Source organism: Onychomys torridus, chromosome 2 (genome assembly GCF_903995425.1).
Source record: "Onychomys torridus chromosome 2, mOncTor1.1, whole genome shotgun sequence".
Taxonomy (NCBI): domain Eukaryota; kingdom Metazoa; phylum Chordata; class Mammalia; order Rodentia; family Cricetidae; genus Onychomys; species Onychomys torridus.
The window spans coordinates 83,985,265-84,001,347 of record NC_050444.1 but is presented as its reverse complement, the minus strand read 5'-3'; the positions used below and the strand labels follow the sequence as shown (position 1 = coordinate 84,001,347).

At 39.3% G+C, this 16,083-nt stretch overlaps 1 protein-coding gene across 1 annotated transcript in view; it reads left to right on the top strand.

Moving 5' to 3' along the window:
• Astn2 (astrotactin 2) overlaps positions 1–16,083 on the top strand; it is a 935,232-nt gene that overhangs the window by 699,175 nt on the left and 219,974 nt on the right. The gene's annotated exons all lie outside the window — the stretch shown is intronic.

Below are 16,083 nucleotides of genomic sequence, written 5' to 3'. Positions count from 1 at the left end.
TTAAAATTCCACCAAGCTGTGTGCCTTCTGCACAGTGATAAGACAATACACAAAAACAGTAATACCTTTGAGCACTTTCTGACTAACTACAGCTAAGCACTTTACCTGCTTAGTCCCATCCTTATAACAACTCTGAGATAAGGAAAGGCCTAAGGGTTAAATGCCAAAGCAACCTTTCAGAACCTGAATTTCAATCCTTGTTTTATCTTTTTGTCTGTTTCTTTATCTCAAAGTAAGTCAAGGGTTGCTGTGATGATTGAGTTACGTTATGAATAATTCACACTTTATTAACAGAAGCTTTTTTGAAAAAATTAGAATAAACTGGGCATAGTGCCACATACTTGACATCGTAGCACTTGGGAGAATGAGCAAGGAAAACTGACAGTTTAAAGGCAGCCTGTACTGTTCTAGTTTGCTATCTACTGCTGTGATAATAACCATGGCCAAAAGCAACTTAGAGAGTCAAGGTTTATTTGGTTTACACATCCTGATTCCAGTCCATCATTGAAGGAAGCCAAGGCAGAAACTCAAGAAGGCCAGGGACTTGGAGGCAGGAACTGAGGCAGAGATAAAGAAAGAATGCTGTTTACTGGCTTGTTCACCAGAGTTGTGGTTAGCTACCTTTCTTATATCTCCCAGGACCACCTGTCTAGGGGTGCCACAGCTCATATCAATCATCAGTCAAGAAAATGCCCCACAGACTTGTCTTCAGGCAAATCTAATAGAAGTCTTTTCTCATTTGAGGTTCCCTCATCTTGAATGTGTCTAGATTTGTGTCAAGTTGACAAAAAACTTACCAGTACAGATAATTGTGAGCTACAGGCCAACCTAGGCCACACCATAAACCCTGCCTCAAATAAACAAAACAGGAACAAAGTTGTAAATAGTTTTGACAACCTGTCATACAGCTAGCTCTGTTGTCCCAGGTCTCTGCATGTCAGATATCAGGAGAGGAAAGATGATTGGACATTGTATTTCTATACTTTTTTTGTTCCCAAAAGAATTGAGTCAAATATGAATTACTATGCTCTGCAAACACAGATTCCTGTTGTCCAAAATAACACACCCCACTGTGCAAGAGGCCTATGTACATTTATATTCACAGAAGAAAACAGTCCTAAGTCAACACACTTACCAAACGCATTGTGGGGGATATCAGATAGACAAGCTGCAGCAGGCTAGGGAAACTCTTTTACGTTTTCCAGATGTTATAACATTCTTTTAGAATTAGTGGAAACTAGTGGTCTGCTAAGTTTAATAATACATTCCAACAGTTTTACTTCATAGTCACAAGAATTTTAGGTCAGATTCAGAAGTCGGTAATAAATGGATATTAAGAGGACCAAAGATTGGACTTTAGTTATCCATTGGCCTATTTATCTGTCACCTTCACCAGTGAGCTGCAAAATCCCTGAAGGACATTGTCTGCTTACAGCCACATCTGTTAGCACAGTGTCTAGCATATAAGATTTTTCAGAGTAAATGATCCAGACTCAGACACATGACTTTAGGAAAATTATGTCCTTGTCTGACCCAGGGCTATTGTAACTGCAAAGGACCCAGTGGGATAAAACTAGTAAGAGTTGGACATTTTTTGAGCACTTCATAGACACTCACACACCTAGGCCAATCAGGTCCATGAAATGCTCCTAACCACCCTCCATAAACAACCTCCATTTTATAAAAGGAGCTATCTTTCTATTTTTTCTATTTTGTTAAGTAAACATTGTTCAGAATACTAAAAAGAGCACATGAGAGATTGCAGTGCTAAATCAAGGAATATGCTGCAGACTAGACTATGATCACATGGTGATTGATTTAGTCTAACTTGCGCCATTCTGAACAGCATCACCAGCAAAGAATATGATTTCCCTTTGTTCTGGATTTCTGTCATATCAGATGCTTGCTGTGGTGTCTTCCTCTAGATAGGTAGGGAAGCCTTCTCAAAGAGTCCTAGGGTACTGCATTGTAGGTAGAGAATATGGGAAAGCTACTTGTCAAATGGTTTCTGAATTAAATTCAATTCTAGAACAAGGAGGGTAAGAATTAGTATTCTGTTTTCTAAAAACTATAATTAACAGCTGTGGTGGCTTAGGTATGACCACCATAGACTCATGTGTTAGCAAGATTGACCCATAGGGTATGGCATTATAAGAAGGTATGGCCTTGTTGGAGTAGGTGTGACCATTTTGGAGGAAGTGTGTTACTGTGCAGCCAGGTTTTGAGATCCCATATGCTCAAGCTACACCCAGTGTGGTACATAGTCTCCTGCTGCTGCCTGCATATCAAAATATAGAATGCTCAACCATCTCTCCAGGACCATGTCTATCTGCATGCTGCTATTTTTCCAGCTGTAATGGTGATGGACTAAAGCTTTGATCTGTAAGCCAGGCCCAATCAAATATTTTCCTTTATAAGAGTCACCATGGTCATAGTGTCAATTCACAGTAATAGAAACCCTACGACAGAACTTAGTGCCAGGTACTGGATTATTGCTGTGATAGGCCTAACCATACTTTTGTTTGTAGGAATGTGGACTTTGGGAGTTTGGATGAGAAAAACTTTAAGTGGGACTTGTAGTTGAAGTTTTTCTGTGTCCCACCTGGTCCGCAGCCACTCAGACCTCACACAGAGGCTTATATTATTAAAACTGCTTGGCCATTAGCTCAGGCAGGCTTACTAGCTCTTACACTTAAACTCAGCCCATTTCTGTTAATCTATATGTCACCATGTGTTCTGTGGCTTTACCTGTGTGCCATTACATGCTGATCCCTGCAAGGCAGGCTGGCATCTCAGCCTTCCTCTTCCCAGAATTCCCCTTGTCTGCTATCCTGCCTATACTTCCTACCTGGCTACTGGTCAATCAGTGTTTTATTAAACCAGTGTACAAAAGCATTATTCCACAGGAGGGGCTTAATGGGCCATACCAGTAGGAACATGGAAGACAATGGTACTGTGCTGTGGAATAAATCCTCTTGTACACTGTAAAGAATTATCAGTTAAATTGGTTAAATAAAATGTTTATTGGCCAGTATCCAGGCAGGAAATATAGGTGGGTCAACCAAACTAAGAATGCTGGAAAGAGGAAGTGTTATTCAAATCTTAAATGGTGTTATTAATAATTAAAAAAAACTTGGAGCCTGATATTAGGGTGAAAGCTGAAAGATCAGAGAAGCAGAGCAAGCCACAGCCAACTTTACCTAGTCAACTCTTCAGCCAATCCTGTCTCTTGAAATTTTCATATTAAAAGGCTCTGAGTCCTCACCCAAAAGGGTCTCTACTGAACTGTCCTTTTCCTAACTTCTCATGCCTTATATACTTTTCTCTGTCCAGCCATGTCACTTACTAGGGTTAAAGGTGTGTATTTTTCCCTTCCCAGTACTGGGATTAAAGGTGTGTGCCACCACTGCCTGACCTCTATGTCTAATCTAGTGGCTGGCTCTGTCCTCTGATCTTCAGGCAAGCTTTATTAGGGTACACAATGTATCACCACATTTCTCCCTTCTTGTCTAAAACAATAAAAGAAGGTTATAACTAATATAAGAAAAACTATATACAGTAAGTATATATAATATATACAGTCAAGAATTACATTAACAATGTCTAGTCCATTAACATTTGATATATTTAGATAAAATGCTCCATTATTTATCCTATATTGGTTAGTCCAAAAAGTTGTTCCTAATTTACTTTCTATCCTAACTTATTACCAATACAAAACTTTCCTTTGATGTCTTCCAAACTTATACACTTTATACCTCTTTAGTGAGTTTCTTTTCTGAAATTATTAACAAGGAAAAATATAACTATCTAATTTTCAACTCCCTCAGAGAGCAGAGAAGTAAATAATATTACCTAAGTAAGCAGGAAATGCAAACAAATGCTTTTCAAAAAATGTGAGGAATGACAGAAACAGCTGTATGCCTGGACAGCCACCCAAGATTTCTCTGCAACATTGGGGCATCAATCTTCAGGCTACAGGCCTCGCATATTGACAGACTCATCTGTGAAGCAGGTTTTTCTGAAGGACCTTCCTACTTTGTCTTGGCAAGGTTCAGCAGTCCTTTTTTGTGTCCTGCTTGTCCATTTTGGACAGCATACTGTCAGCAGTCAAGGCACTGACATTTTCTTGCCCAGTGACTAACTTGCCACAAAGAAAGTAAACTCCATATGGAGTTTCTTCAATGTCCATCATCTTCTCTGAAGCAGATTGATGCTGCCAAGGAGCAGACATGTCTCATAGTCATTCAAAAAAAGAATCTATGTTTTTAAAACATTTTAAATGCCATATTCTGTAGATCTCTGAAGTGTTTGAAGATGACCTGTATGTCTGAAATATATCTCTGTTTGATCTTGAATACATACCTAACAAGTTTGGTTGTAATAGGTGACTAACTGCTAATATGCATTTCTTTACAGCCTGATTAGTCGGTAATAACTTTCAAGGACTAGAAATTTGCATAACATTGTTAAATGAACTATATAGGTACAATACAGTGAACAAGATTAGAAAAGTATGTACAGTGTTTTCTAACAAAATTAATCTCAAATTTATGTCAATGTACAAAATTTGTATATAATATACAAAAATCCAATCCAATGTAAAATATTTAAAACTAGTAGTTGCTCTCTAAAACAAAATTCCACAATCTACCTTTTTATCTTATCATACCTATGTTCTCTCTTTTTTCTTTTCAGAATAGATTCAATAATCTACCCTTTATCATTTCTAAATCTTTTTTCAGAGTAGATTCAATTCTTATACCTATATCCTCTTTTATCTTTTTCTTTTTTTCAAACAAGAACCATAAATCTAATCTCCTTTTATAACCTTTCTCTCTGTGTGTGTTTTTTTTTTTGACCATTATCAATTAACCATTCTAAACAATGGACAGTTATCCATAACCCATTGAATAACCAAAAACCACCCACCTCACCTCTTGGGAATGTGGGCATCATGTTCTTAAAATTACTTCCTGCTGTCTGGGGGTGAAAGCATATTTAGGGAATCTTGAAAAGAAAATTTGTGGGTTAATTTTCAAGTCCTGGGAGAGTTAACTGTATCATTTGTCTAGTCTCTGCATAATGGGAAAGCACAGGACTTATCTCAAGTCCTTGTTTGAGTAGTCTATAAGGTTGTACCATTTCAGCTAGCCATCTCAAAATTGTCCTGAGCAGTTTGTGGTCCAAAGCCAACCTTTGGGTGGTGTTTGTCAGCTTAGTGATATTATCATTGTCCTGATGGAATCATTGCCATGGTATTCCATCATGTTTTTGGAGATTTCTTTGAATGTTTATTTGTCCAAAGGTCTTTAAATTCCTCAAGCTGGTTGTTTTTATTTTCTTAACAAGACAAAAACAAAATCCTTCCACAACCCTAACTTTGGGGAGTTTCCATATCTAATCTTTATAAATTTTGATTTTGGTTTTTCCTTAAACTTCTGTTTCATTTTCTAAAGGTTTATCCAGAGCAGTATGGTTTCTTACAATAGTCATTAGGTTCTTTTATTGCTCTGGGAATGAGTTTCTTCTATAATGACAGGAAAGTACTGAACCAAATTTGTCATGGGGGCCTGCAAGAGGCCCCAGGGAGTTTCCCAGCGGCAAAGGCAAAGGATTACCTTGTCTGTCTCTTGTTCATTTACGTTCATTAGTCAAGTGTTTGCCTTTGCCATACCTTCTGCATAATCCAGAAGGCAAGGGTGTTCTTTTGGGATTATTCCTTGAAAAAAACATTGTTTCTAAGATGCCCTGTTTACAGTCCCTTTTTAGGTGACCTAGCTTACCACATTTGAAACATCTGACATTACTATTTTTCTTCAAATCTCTGGAAATCACCCCTCCTATCCAAATATCATTGTGGTATTGTGAATCAATATTAATTGTATCTCAGACCCATTCCTCCAAAGGTCCTGATCTTGCCTTAAAAAGCCTAATTACTCTTTTGCATTGCACACTAGCATTTTCAAAAAACAGAGATTCAATTATTATCTGTCTAGCTTCTGAATTTGGTATCATTCTATTTACTGCTGAAGACAGCCTTTGTAAGAAATAAGTGAAGGTTTCTTTTGGGCCCTGAATAACTTTTATAAATGACTCAATTTTCTTTCCTACTTCTTCAATTCTGTCCCAAGTATTCAAGGCTGCCATTTGGAATAAAGCTAGGGTGTTGTCATCGAATAGAGATTGCCTTTCTACATTAGCATAATCTCCCTCTCCAAGACACTATGGCTTCTTTGAATCTCCTCGAATCTAACATTTGCACAGGAGTCAGTTCTTACACAGCCTTGAGCATTTAGCATTTCCTGTAAGGTTACTGGATAAATTAAGGTTGACTGTTTGGAAGCCTTAGGCTGTTTCTCTGCAACCATATAATGCAATGCTGAGATTGATTCACCTTTAAATTCTTCTGTCTGGGTCTGAATATCTCTATAATCTGTTTTAACAAGTTTTTTATCTTGACACTCATATTAACCAACTTTTAAAGGATAAAACAAAAATGATCAAACAAATAATATTTAGAATTGACATTACATCTATCCCATTAACATTAATTATCCTCTCATTTAATTGTCTATTTTCAGAATGTCAATTGTATTATCCAAGAGACCAAACACTCTCCATTGTAAAAATGGTTCCCATTTTTTAATGTGGGGAAAAAAAAATCTTTTAACTAATTCCTCCCTTTAAGAAATCTTAATTGACTCACCAAATCTGCTGATAATTCAGATGATGGTGTGGCAGCAACCCAAGAAGGGGGTCCAAGGAAAGCCAGAACCCATTAGGAGAGGAAAGAAGCCAAACAGCCAGATTTCTGCACTGCGGAACGTGCAAAAGCAGCTAATTCTGGGGTGTTTGGAGTTTGAGCCTGGGGAGTTTGCTGCAGAAAGGCTGCAACACAAACTTGGCCAGCAGGGTAGAGACTCTGGCCATGATCAGCTCAGGCTTGGCTGGGGCCTACAAGGCCCCAGGCAAGTGGCTTTTTTATGAATTTGTGCCCCAAAAGTTGGACACCAGATGTTGTTCAAATGTTAAATGGTCTTTATAATAAAAATGTCTTTCTGTATACTGTGAATATGTGTTACTGTGATTGGTTATTAAAGAAGCTGCTCTGACCTATGATGAATCAGGTTATAGCCAAGCAGGACGTCCAAGACAGAGACAGGAAGAAGAAAGGCAGAGGCAGAGGAACCACCTAGCCACCACCCAAGGAGCAGCAAGATGCCAGCAGACCAGTAATGCCACAGCCACGTGGTGATACACAATTAATAAAAAATGGGTTAATTTAAGATGAAGAGAAAGCTAGCAAGAATTCTTAGCCATAGGCCATACAGTTTGTAGTTAATATTAATCCTATAAATGAATATTTTATAAGTGACTGTGGGCAGGGTGGGACCAATGAAATTTACCACTACAAGGGAGGGCAGGGTCAAGAGTTGTCACCAGGCAGATGCAGAGGAAGCAAGATGAGAATGTTTTATTGAGAAAAGGTACCAAGACAAGTGGGTAAACATAGATAAAAATTATGGATTAATTTAAGTGTAAGAGCTAGTTAATAATAAGCCCGAGCTACAGGCTGATAATTTATAATTTATATTACTCTTCCTTGTCAATTATTTGAGAAGCAGCTACTACGAATTTGGGAGCTGCTATAGGGACAGAAAATTCTGCCTATAGTACTGAGGGTGATTTGAACTGTGGGGGCCTGGCTCAAGAGGTTTTAGAGGAGAAGAATTTTAGTATGTTGCCTAGAGACTATTCTTGTGATATTTTGACAAAGAATGTGGCTGCTTTTTGCCCTTGCCTGAAAAGTTTGCCTGAGGTTAAATTGAAGAGTATTGGATCAATTCCTTTGGCAGAGGAAATTTCAGAATCAGCCTAGTAGTGATTCTGTCATGTAGTTACTAGTGTTCATTCATATTGAGATTTATAATGAAAAGGAGCAAGCTGAGCAAGTAAAAATACACAATGTACAGACTGAGGAGAAAGGGGGCACTAGGAAGTGGAATGGAGATAAATGCTATATTCAAAGATACAAACAGATTAAAGAAGAGTTGAATGTTAAGTGGAATAAAGGGAGTGGTTATAGGGCAAAAGGTCCAGTCAAAGAAACCCACCCTGGCCCTGAAACCAGAGCCAAAGAAACACACTTTGGCCCTGGAACCAAATTCAGTGAAAGAAACACACCTTGGCCCTGAAACTAGAACCAAAAGGCTAAAAAGACCAATGAAAGAAACACACTTTGGTTCAGAAACCAGAGTCAAATCTGCTCCTGACCAAGAGAGCACAAAACCAATCAATCCCTGAACAGGAAAACCTACCAATCCTTGAACAGAAACCTACCAATCTAGCCAAACAGCTTGTCTAAACTCAAGGGGATTGAAATATGACCAATTCCCACCCTGAAAATCTTCTCCCTGGAAAAACTCTGCCCCTAAGAATCCCTATATAAAACCTGAGCCAGGTCAGTTTGCTACTGCCTTTTTCCACCCTGGCAGAGGCAGCCACCCTCTTGGATTCTTCCCTCCTAATTAATCTCTTAAATGAGGTTTGGGTGAGACCTTCCTCCTTTGGAATGGAGTGGAACAGAGAAGTAAGCCTCTCCTTGGAGCAGAGTGGAGCAGAACTGTAACAACTTCTCTGGGGAAACCCTCCCCAGCTGGAGCAAAGTTGTTACATTGGGGAACCCTTTCCCTGGAGCAGGGCAGTAGCTGCTGTGCTCACAGTGACTTTGTGGTGTTCCTTGGCTCCTGACTGCCATGCTTTCAGTGGTGACCTAGGGACAGACCACACCCAGCTAAGATTTCATCTTGTGAAAAGGAATTGAAGAAAACTTTAGGTCCAGGCTTGGTAGTACAGGCCTTTAATCTAACACTCAAGACAATGAGGCATGCAGATCTCTGAGTTCAAGGCCAGCCTGATCTACAGAGCAAATTCCAGGGCAGCCAAGCTTAGGCAATGAAGGAAACCATGGAAATAAGAAAACTGGTGAAGATGTAGCAACAGCAACCAGCAGCCAGCAGCACTTGACAGCTCCAGTCATGTGGTCCTGGCTTTACAGAGTCAAGGACACAAGAAAAGGGTCATGGAATCCCCATCTCTGACTAAGGAAAGCTGCTGAGGCCAAGTTTGTGGCAGGGGTGTCACTGCATGGAAGCCTAGCAAGACCATTGCATGAAGCTGTGGAGGTGAAACCTGGATTGCCTTGGAGACTCCAAGATGTTGGAGATGCTAGAGTTATGGGATACTGGCCAAGAAGGGCTGCTGACTTGGAGTGGAACCAGCCCAAAAGAAAGAAGTGTGTTGTAGTCAACAAAGCTGAAAGGAGTTAGAGATTCAAAGACTGTTTTGACATCAGGCATGGCAATGCAGAGTTTGGTGTTTGCCCAGCTGGTTCATGGTCTTGTTTTGGTCCACTATTATTTCACTGTGCTCCCTTTCCTCCCTTTTGGATTGGTAATGTATATCCCATGTCATTATATGGTCAAAGCATGTTATCTGGTTTTATATTTGATTTTATAGGGGATTATCGTATGATTTCTATATCCCCACTTTTCTTTTTAGAATGAGATCCCTAAATCAAATCTCCTCTTAGTGCTTTTAAAAATCATTACCAATAACAACTTATAACTAATTCCCCTTAAATGATAGTAAATGTCCATTATTTATTTTTTGGGAAGTGGGCATAGTTTTTTAGACTACTTCTTGTTGATTAAGGGCACTGCTAATCTTTGAGGGAAACTTGAGAAAGTCAGGATAATTGTTAAGTCTTGGCTGTAGTATTTTGTGAGGCTGGATCATCTCAGTCAGCAGCCTGGAAGCTGTTCTGAATGCTGGATAACTTGGACCATCCATTTTCATTGGTGTCTCGTCCTCTTACTCTGAAAACACATAAGCTTTTAAAGGTAACATTCATATCTACATTAGTACAACTGCAGACTGTGTATTGTACATAAGTCAGCCAAAGGTGATTTTTTTTTGTTTTATGTATGAGCTGGTTAAATATATGTTATGTGTCTTGTAGTTATTCTAGTTTTATTTTTTTATGTTTGTAACCAGGATTTTCTGGGTGTCTTACTAGATTAAAACTCATGATCTTTAACCTGAAATGAATCCACAGCCTCTCATTTCCTGTGTAAATAAAAGCATAGCTTCTCTCCCAGAGTAACATTATCGTCTGGCTTAAATTTTGAAGTCAAGGTGTTTTAAAATGTATAGGTTGGTTAAATCTAGAAGGTTTTATAATCCAGTATCTCTTAGCAGCCGAAAATTTCAAAGACAACAAAATGACATACAGGATCCAGATTCTCTGTGTATTCCCCATCTTTATGTGACTTGTTTCTTTTAAGAAATTTATTATTTTAAAACTATATATTTATTTTTTTATGGCTGTCTATACCTTGTCTTTTCTCTCCCAAGCCTGTATATATTTTAAACACATTGTAAGCCTTTTTTTCCCTTCTGAATCTGTCTTACTGCCTATCTCTATCTTTTTCTGACCACATGAATCTTTAAACTGCTAAGTGGTCTGGCTAGGACTTTCACCTCTGCCCTGGGTGCTGGCTTTGTCTTGCCTGGTTCCCTAGGAGCCCAGCTTCATAATGCAGGCACTGGTGAGAGCCATGTTCACAGCCCCAATTCTGGGGAGCTTCTGGGTCCATGCTGCCATTGAGCAGCACCCTGCTGCCTGCTGCTTTCAAACCCCATCCAAGTGTTCAGAAACAGGGCCTCTCAAAAGAACCCTGCCACTTTTGCTGCTTGCACTGAGCCAGGAAGCTGTCTCTTAAAGGAACTGCGCCTCTGCTTGCCACCAGCAAACAGCCTAACCAAGAGAAGATGTGTACCAAGAAGCAATGCTTGGCTCTGTTCTTTTGTATGTTTAGAGTCCTTTAAAAAAAACAACTTTGGGGGCTGGAGAGATGGCTCAGAGGTTAAGAGCACTGACTGCTCTTCCAGAGGTCCTGATTTCAATCCCCAGCACCCACATGGTGGCTCACAACCATCTGCAATAAGATCTGGCACCCTCTTCTGTATACATAATAAATAAATAAATCTTAAAAAAAAAAAAAAAGCCTGCCATGGCCATACAGTTTATAAAACAAAAACAAAAACAAACAAACAAACAAAAAACAACTTTCTCAGGTTTTATGTGGAAATTCTTGATTAATGTTTGGGTATCATATGTAGGTAGAGTTTCTCATCCTGGCAGCTGCTTCCAAATTACCACACAGAGGCTTATATTAATTGTGAATGCTCAGTTGATAGCTTAGGCTTGTTACTAGCTAACTCTTACATTTAATTTAATGCATCTGTAATAATCTATGTATTGCCATGTGGCTCATGGCTTGTTACCTCACTTTGTACCTGCCTTGCTCCTTGTGTGTCTGGCTGGTGACTCCTCTAACTCCACCCTCCTTCTTCCCATCATTCTCAGTTTGGCTTTCCCATCTAACTTTCTGCCAGCTACCAGCCTGACAGTTTTTTATTAATCAATGAAATCAATACATAATCACAGTGTACAGAAGGATTATTTTACAGCAGGCTCTGTAGACCACATTGGCCTCAAACTCAGATTCCCCTGACTTTGCCTCCTGAGTGCTAGAATTAAAGGCATGCACCACCACCACCCAGCTAATGTTGGATATTATTATCATTGCTAATCTCAACGAAAGAATCTCTTTCCTTTCTTCATTACCAAATTAATTATGATAGTAAAGAAAAGTGAGTGTCTTGCTTGCAAAATATAGAAAATAAAAGCATAAGGAACTTATATTCTAATGTTTCAAGAGCAAATTTGTCTGAGAATACCTATTTATAATTTTAATAAAAGAATTTTCATGAAATAATATAAATGCATATATTTCAGTCTATCTGCATTGTTTATCTACCTGTTCAATGAGTGACCTATCCCATAATACTTGAAGTCACATACATGTATTATCTCAAAGTTTCTATGATTTAAGAAATCCAACTACAGATTTTCCAGCCCCCATGTTTCATAGTATCTTCCAAGGTTGAGGTCAAATTCTTGACTAGGTTGGGAGTCTCTGAAGGCTGGAATTGATGAAGTATCCATTTCCAAGACCATTTTAATAGCTGTCAGCTAGATTCAGTTCCACTGGACAGAGACAGTCTCTAGTGTTTGATACTATCACTTTTATTCCTCATATGTATTTAACATCATTGTATATTGAATATTCTGTTTTGAAAGTGGGAACAGGTCATAACTATTTTAAAATATAAATATAATACTGAGAAATAATAAAACTGCTCTTATTAAAGAATTCTGGCCTTAAACAGCATGAAGATAGTAAGTAGGGGTGCCATGCCATGGGAAAAATATTACAAAAGAAATATCTGGCAGAGAATTTTAGGAAATTAAAAAAAATCTTAAAATGCAGCTATAAGAAAGTAGGCAGGGCCTTGGGAGATGGCTCAGTGGCCAAAGTACTAGCCGAACTAAAGCATGAGGACCTGACTTTAGAAACGCTGAGCATGGTGGTGCAGTACACCTCTAATTCTAGTACTAGGAGGTGGAGACAGGTGGATCTTGTGGACTCATTGTCCAGCCAGTCTAGCCAATTAATAAGCTCCAAGTTCAGTGACAGATCATGTTTCAAAAAATAAAGTGTAGGGTTATAGCCAAAGACAGCCAGCATCAACTCCTGGCCTCCATGTGCACACACACGGATATGTACATGCCCTCTCCCCGTGTATAATGCACACGCACATGCACACACACACACACACACACACACACACACACACACACACACAGAGAGAGAGAGAGAGAGAGAGAGAGAGAGACAGACAGACAGACAGACAGACAGAGACAGAAAGATAGGCAGAGGCAGAGACAGACAAAGTGACAAAAACAGACAGAGAGAGTCAGAGATACAAATGAAAAGATGTAGGAAAAAGCAAACATCTTGATTTATAAGATGGATCAAAACCTTAATAGATAGCTCACCAAAGAAGATACACAGATGGCAAAAATATACTCCATATCATATACCACCAAGGAAAAAACCATAACTAGAACAAGACACCTCCACATAACTATTACAACACCCAAACCCAGAACACTGACAACACCAAAGGCAGCTGCTGACAGGAAGTATACCACTAGGGACCCTCATTCATTGCTGGTGGGGAAACAAATGGGACATAGCTATTTTAAAAGACAGATAGGAAGCTTTCTAAAAAGCAAAGTATACTCCCATCATGAGACTCAGTGGCCATGTTCTCTAGTATTCATCTGAAGAAAGTGAAAACATGTATCTGCACAGAGCTTGCACGTGGATCTCTCTAGAAGCTTTATTTGTAATAAAACTTGGGCACATCAAGTTTTGTTTGCTATATAAATGGAGAAGCTGTGGAATACGTTCTGGTCCACATGCCTCAATGAATGTAAAAAAAAATAGTTCTTAAGTCACGAAAATATATGCAGGAAATGTAAGCCAAAGAAACCAATCTAAAAGGGATCATTTTAGATAGCTCCAACTATATGCCACTGTGGACAAATCAAAATTGTAGAGACCCAAAAGGATCAGTGGTTGTCATGGGGTGAGCAGGAGTGAGAAAGCAATAAGTAGAACATTGATGATATTTTAAGGCAGTGAAAATACCCTGCATGACACACTCATCATGGGTACATGTCATTATATATTTATCCAAACCTGTAGAACAGCATCAGAAACTTCTCCTAATATAAACTATGGTCAATGGGTGATTATGATATATCTGTGAAGGTTTATTACTTGTATTATATCACACTTGTGGGAGCTGTGATAATGCAGGACAGTTATGCTTAGATTAGGACAGGAACATAGGGAAATTCCTGTACCTTCCTCTTAATTTTGCCATGAACCAAAAATGTTCCAAAATTGTTTTTAAAACAATACAAGTAAGCATACTTGTATAAGAAAGGTAATGGTACTGTGTTGGTTTGAATGAAAATAGCCCCCATAGACTCATAGGGAATGGCATTATTAGGAGGTGTAGCTTTATCAGAGGAAATGTATCACTTGGGGAGGGCTTTGAGGTTTCAGATGCACAAACCAGACCCAGTGTCACTCTTTCTGCTGCCTCAGGTTACAGATGCAAAACTCTAAGCTACTTCTCCAACACCATGTCTGCCTTCATGCTGCCATGCTTCCAGCCATGATGGTGATAGACTAAACCTCTCAGAAGTTGGTACCAGAGAGTGAGGTATTATTATGATAGGTCAGACCATGCTTTTGTTTGGAAGAATATGGAACAGTTTGGGACTTAGGACTAGAAAAGCTATTGAAAATTTTAAGTTGTACTTAATGGGACATACTAACAGGATCATGGAAGACAGTGGTGCTGAGGGTGATTTGAACTATGGGGGCATGGCTCAAGATGTTTCAGAGGAGAATGGTAATATGTGGCCTAGAGATTGGTCCTGAGGTCTTTTGGTAAAGAAGGTGGCTGTTTCTGCCCTTGCCCCTCAAAAAACCTCTCTGAGACTAAATTAGATGGTTTTGGATTAATTGTATTTTCAGAGGAGATTTAAAAAAACAGCCCAGTGTTGACTGTGTCATGTCGTTATTAGTGGCTAGTCTTAGGTGGATCTGTAATGAAAAGGTGCAAGCTGATCAAGGAAAAATTCAAAATTCACAATTTGAGGAGAAAATGGGCACCAGGGAGTGTAAACAAGTTAAGTCCTGTGTTCAGGGAGACAAAGAGAATAAAGAAAAGCCTGAAGCTGAGAGGAATAATGGAAGTGGTGACCTAAGGGTGAGACCCCACCCTGCTAAGCTTCCTTTGTGTGAAAAGTAATTAAAGAACAGTTTAGAGCCAGGTGTGGTGGTGAATGCCTTTAATCCCAGCACTAGGGAGGCAGAGGGTGATGAATTTGTGAGATCAAGGCCAGCCTGGTCTACAGAGCAAGTTCTAGGACAGCCAAGTTTAGGCAGTGAAAAAAAAAAAAACAAACTGAAAACAGAAAGCTAGTGAAAATATATTTGAATGAGTGGGCCATATTCCAGCCCCAGCAAGCAGCAGAACTTGGTGTCTTTGGTCACATGGTTCTGGCTTTAGAGTCAAGGATATAACAAATGGGTTATGGAATCTCCCTCTACAACTAAGGGAAGCTGCTGAGGCCAGTTGTGTGGAAGGGATGTCCCTGCACAGAGGCCTAGAGAGGCCATTGCATGAAGCTATGAGGGCTAAGCCTGGATTGCTGATGGAGACCCTGAGATATTGGAGATGCCAGAGTTGTGGGATACCTGCTGAGGAGAGGTGCTAACTGGGGGTTGATCTAGCCCAAGAGAAAGAAATGTGTTGCAGTCAGCAAAGTTAGAAAGAGTTGGAGATCTGAAAGGCACTTTGACATCAGACATGGAGATGCAATGTTTGATGTTTGCCCAACTAGTTTTGAGTCTTATTTTGGTCCAGTATTTCCTCACTATGTTCCCTTTCCTCCTTTTTGGAATGATAATGTATATCCTGTGTCATGAGTATGTGATCTGCTTTTTTATTTTGATTTTATAGGGGATTACAGTTAAGAGATTGCCATGAGTTTCAGAACAGACTTTGGACTTTTAAACATTGTTTAGACTGTGGAGACTTTTGAACCTATGGGGGCCAGGGAGTGCAATGTTGTGGTTTGGATGAAAATTGGCACCATAGATTCAGAGGGAGTGGTACTATTATGAGGTATGGTCTATTGCAGGAAATGTGTCACTAAGGGTGGGTTTTGAGGTTTCAGATGCTCAAGACAGGCCCAGTATCACTCTTTCATCCGGCTGCCTGTCAATCCAGAGGTAGAACTACCTCTCCAGCACCATGTCTGCTTGTGTGCTGCCATGCTTACTGCTATAATGATAATGGATTAAACCTCTGAACTGTAAGGCAGCCCCAATGAAATGTTTTTCTTTCTTCTTCTTCTTTTTCTTTAATAATATAATTCTTTCTCTTTCTTTCTTCTTCTTCTTCTTTTTTTTTTTTTTCCGGTAGAGGTTGAGACAGGGCTTCTTTGCGTAACAGCCCTGGCCTTTGTAGATCAGGCTGACCTTAATCTCACAGAGATCCACCTGCCTCTGCTTATTGAGTGCT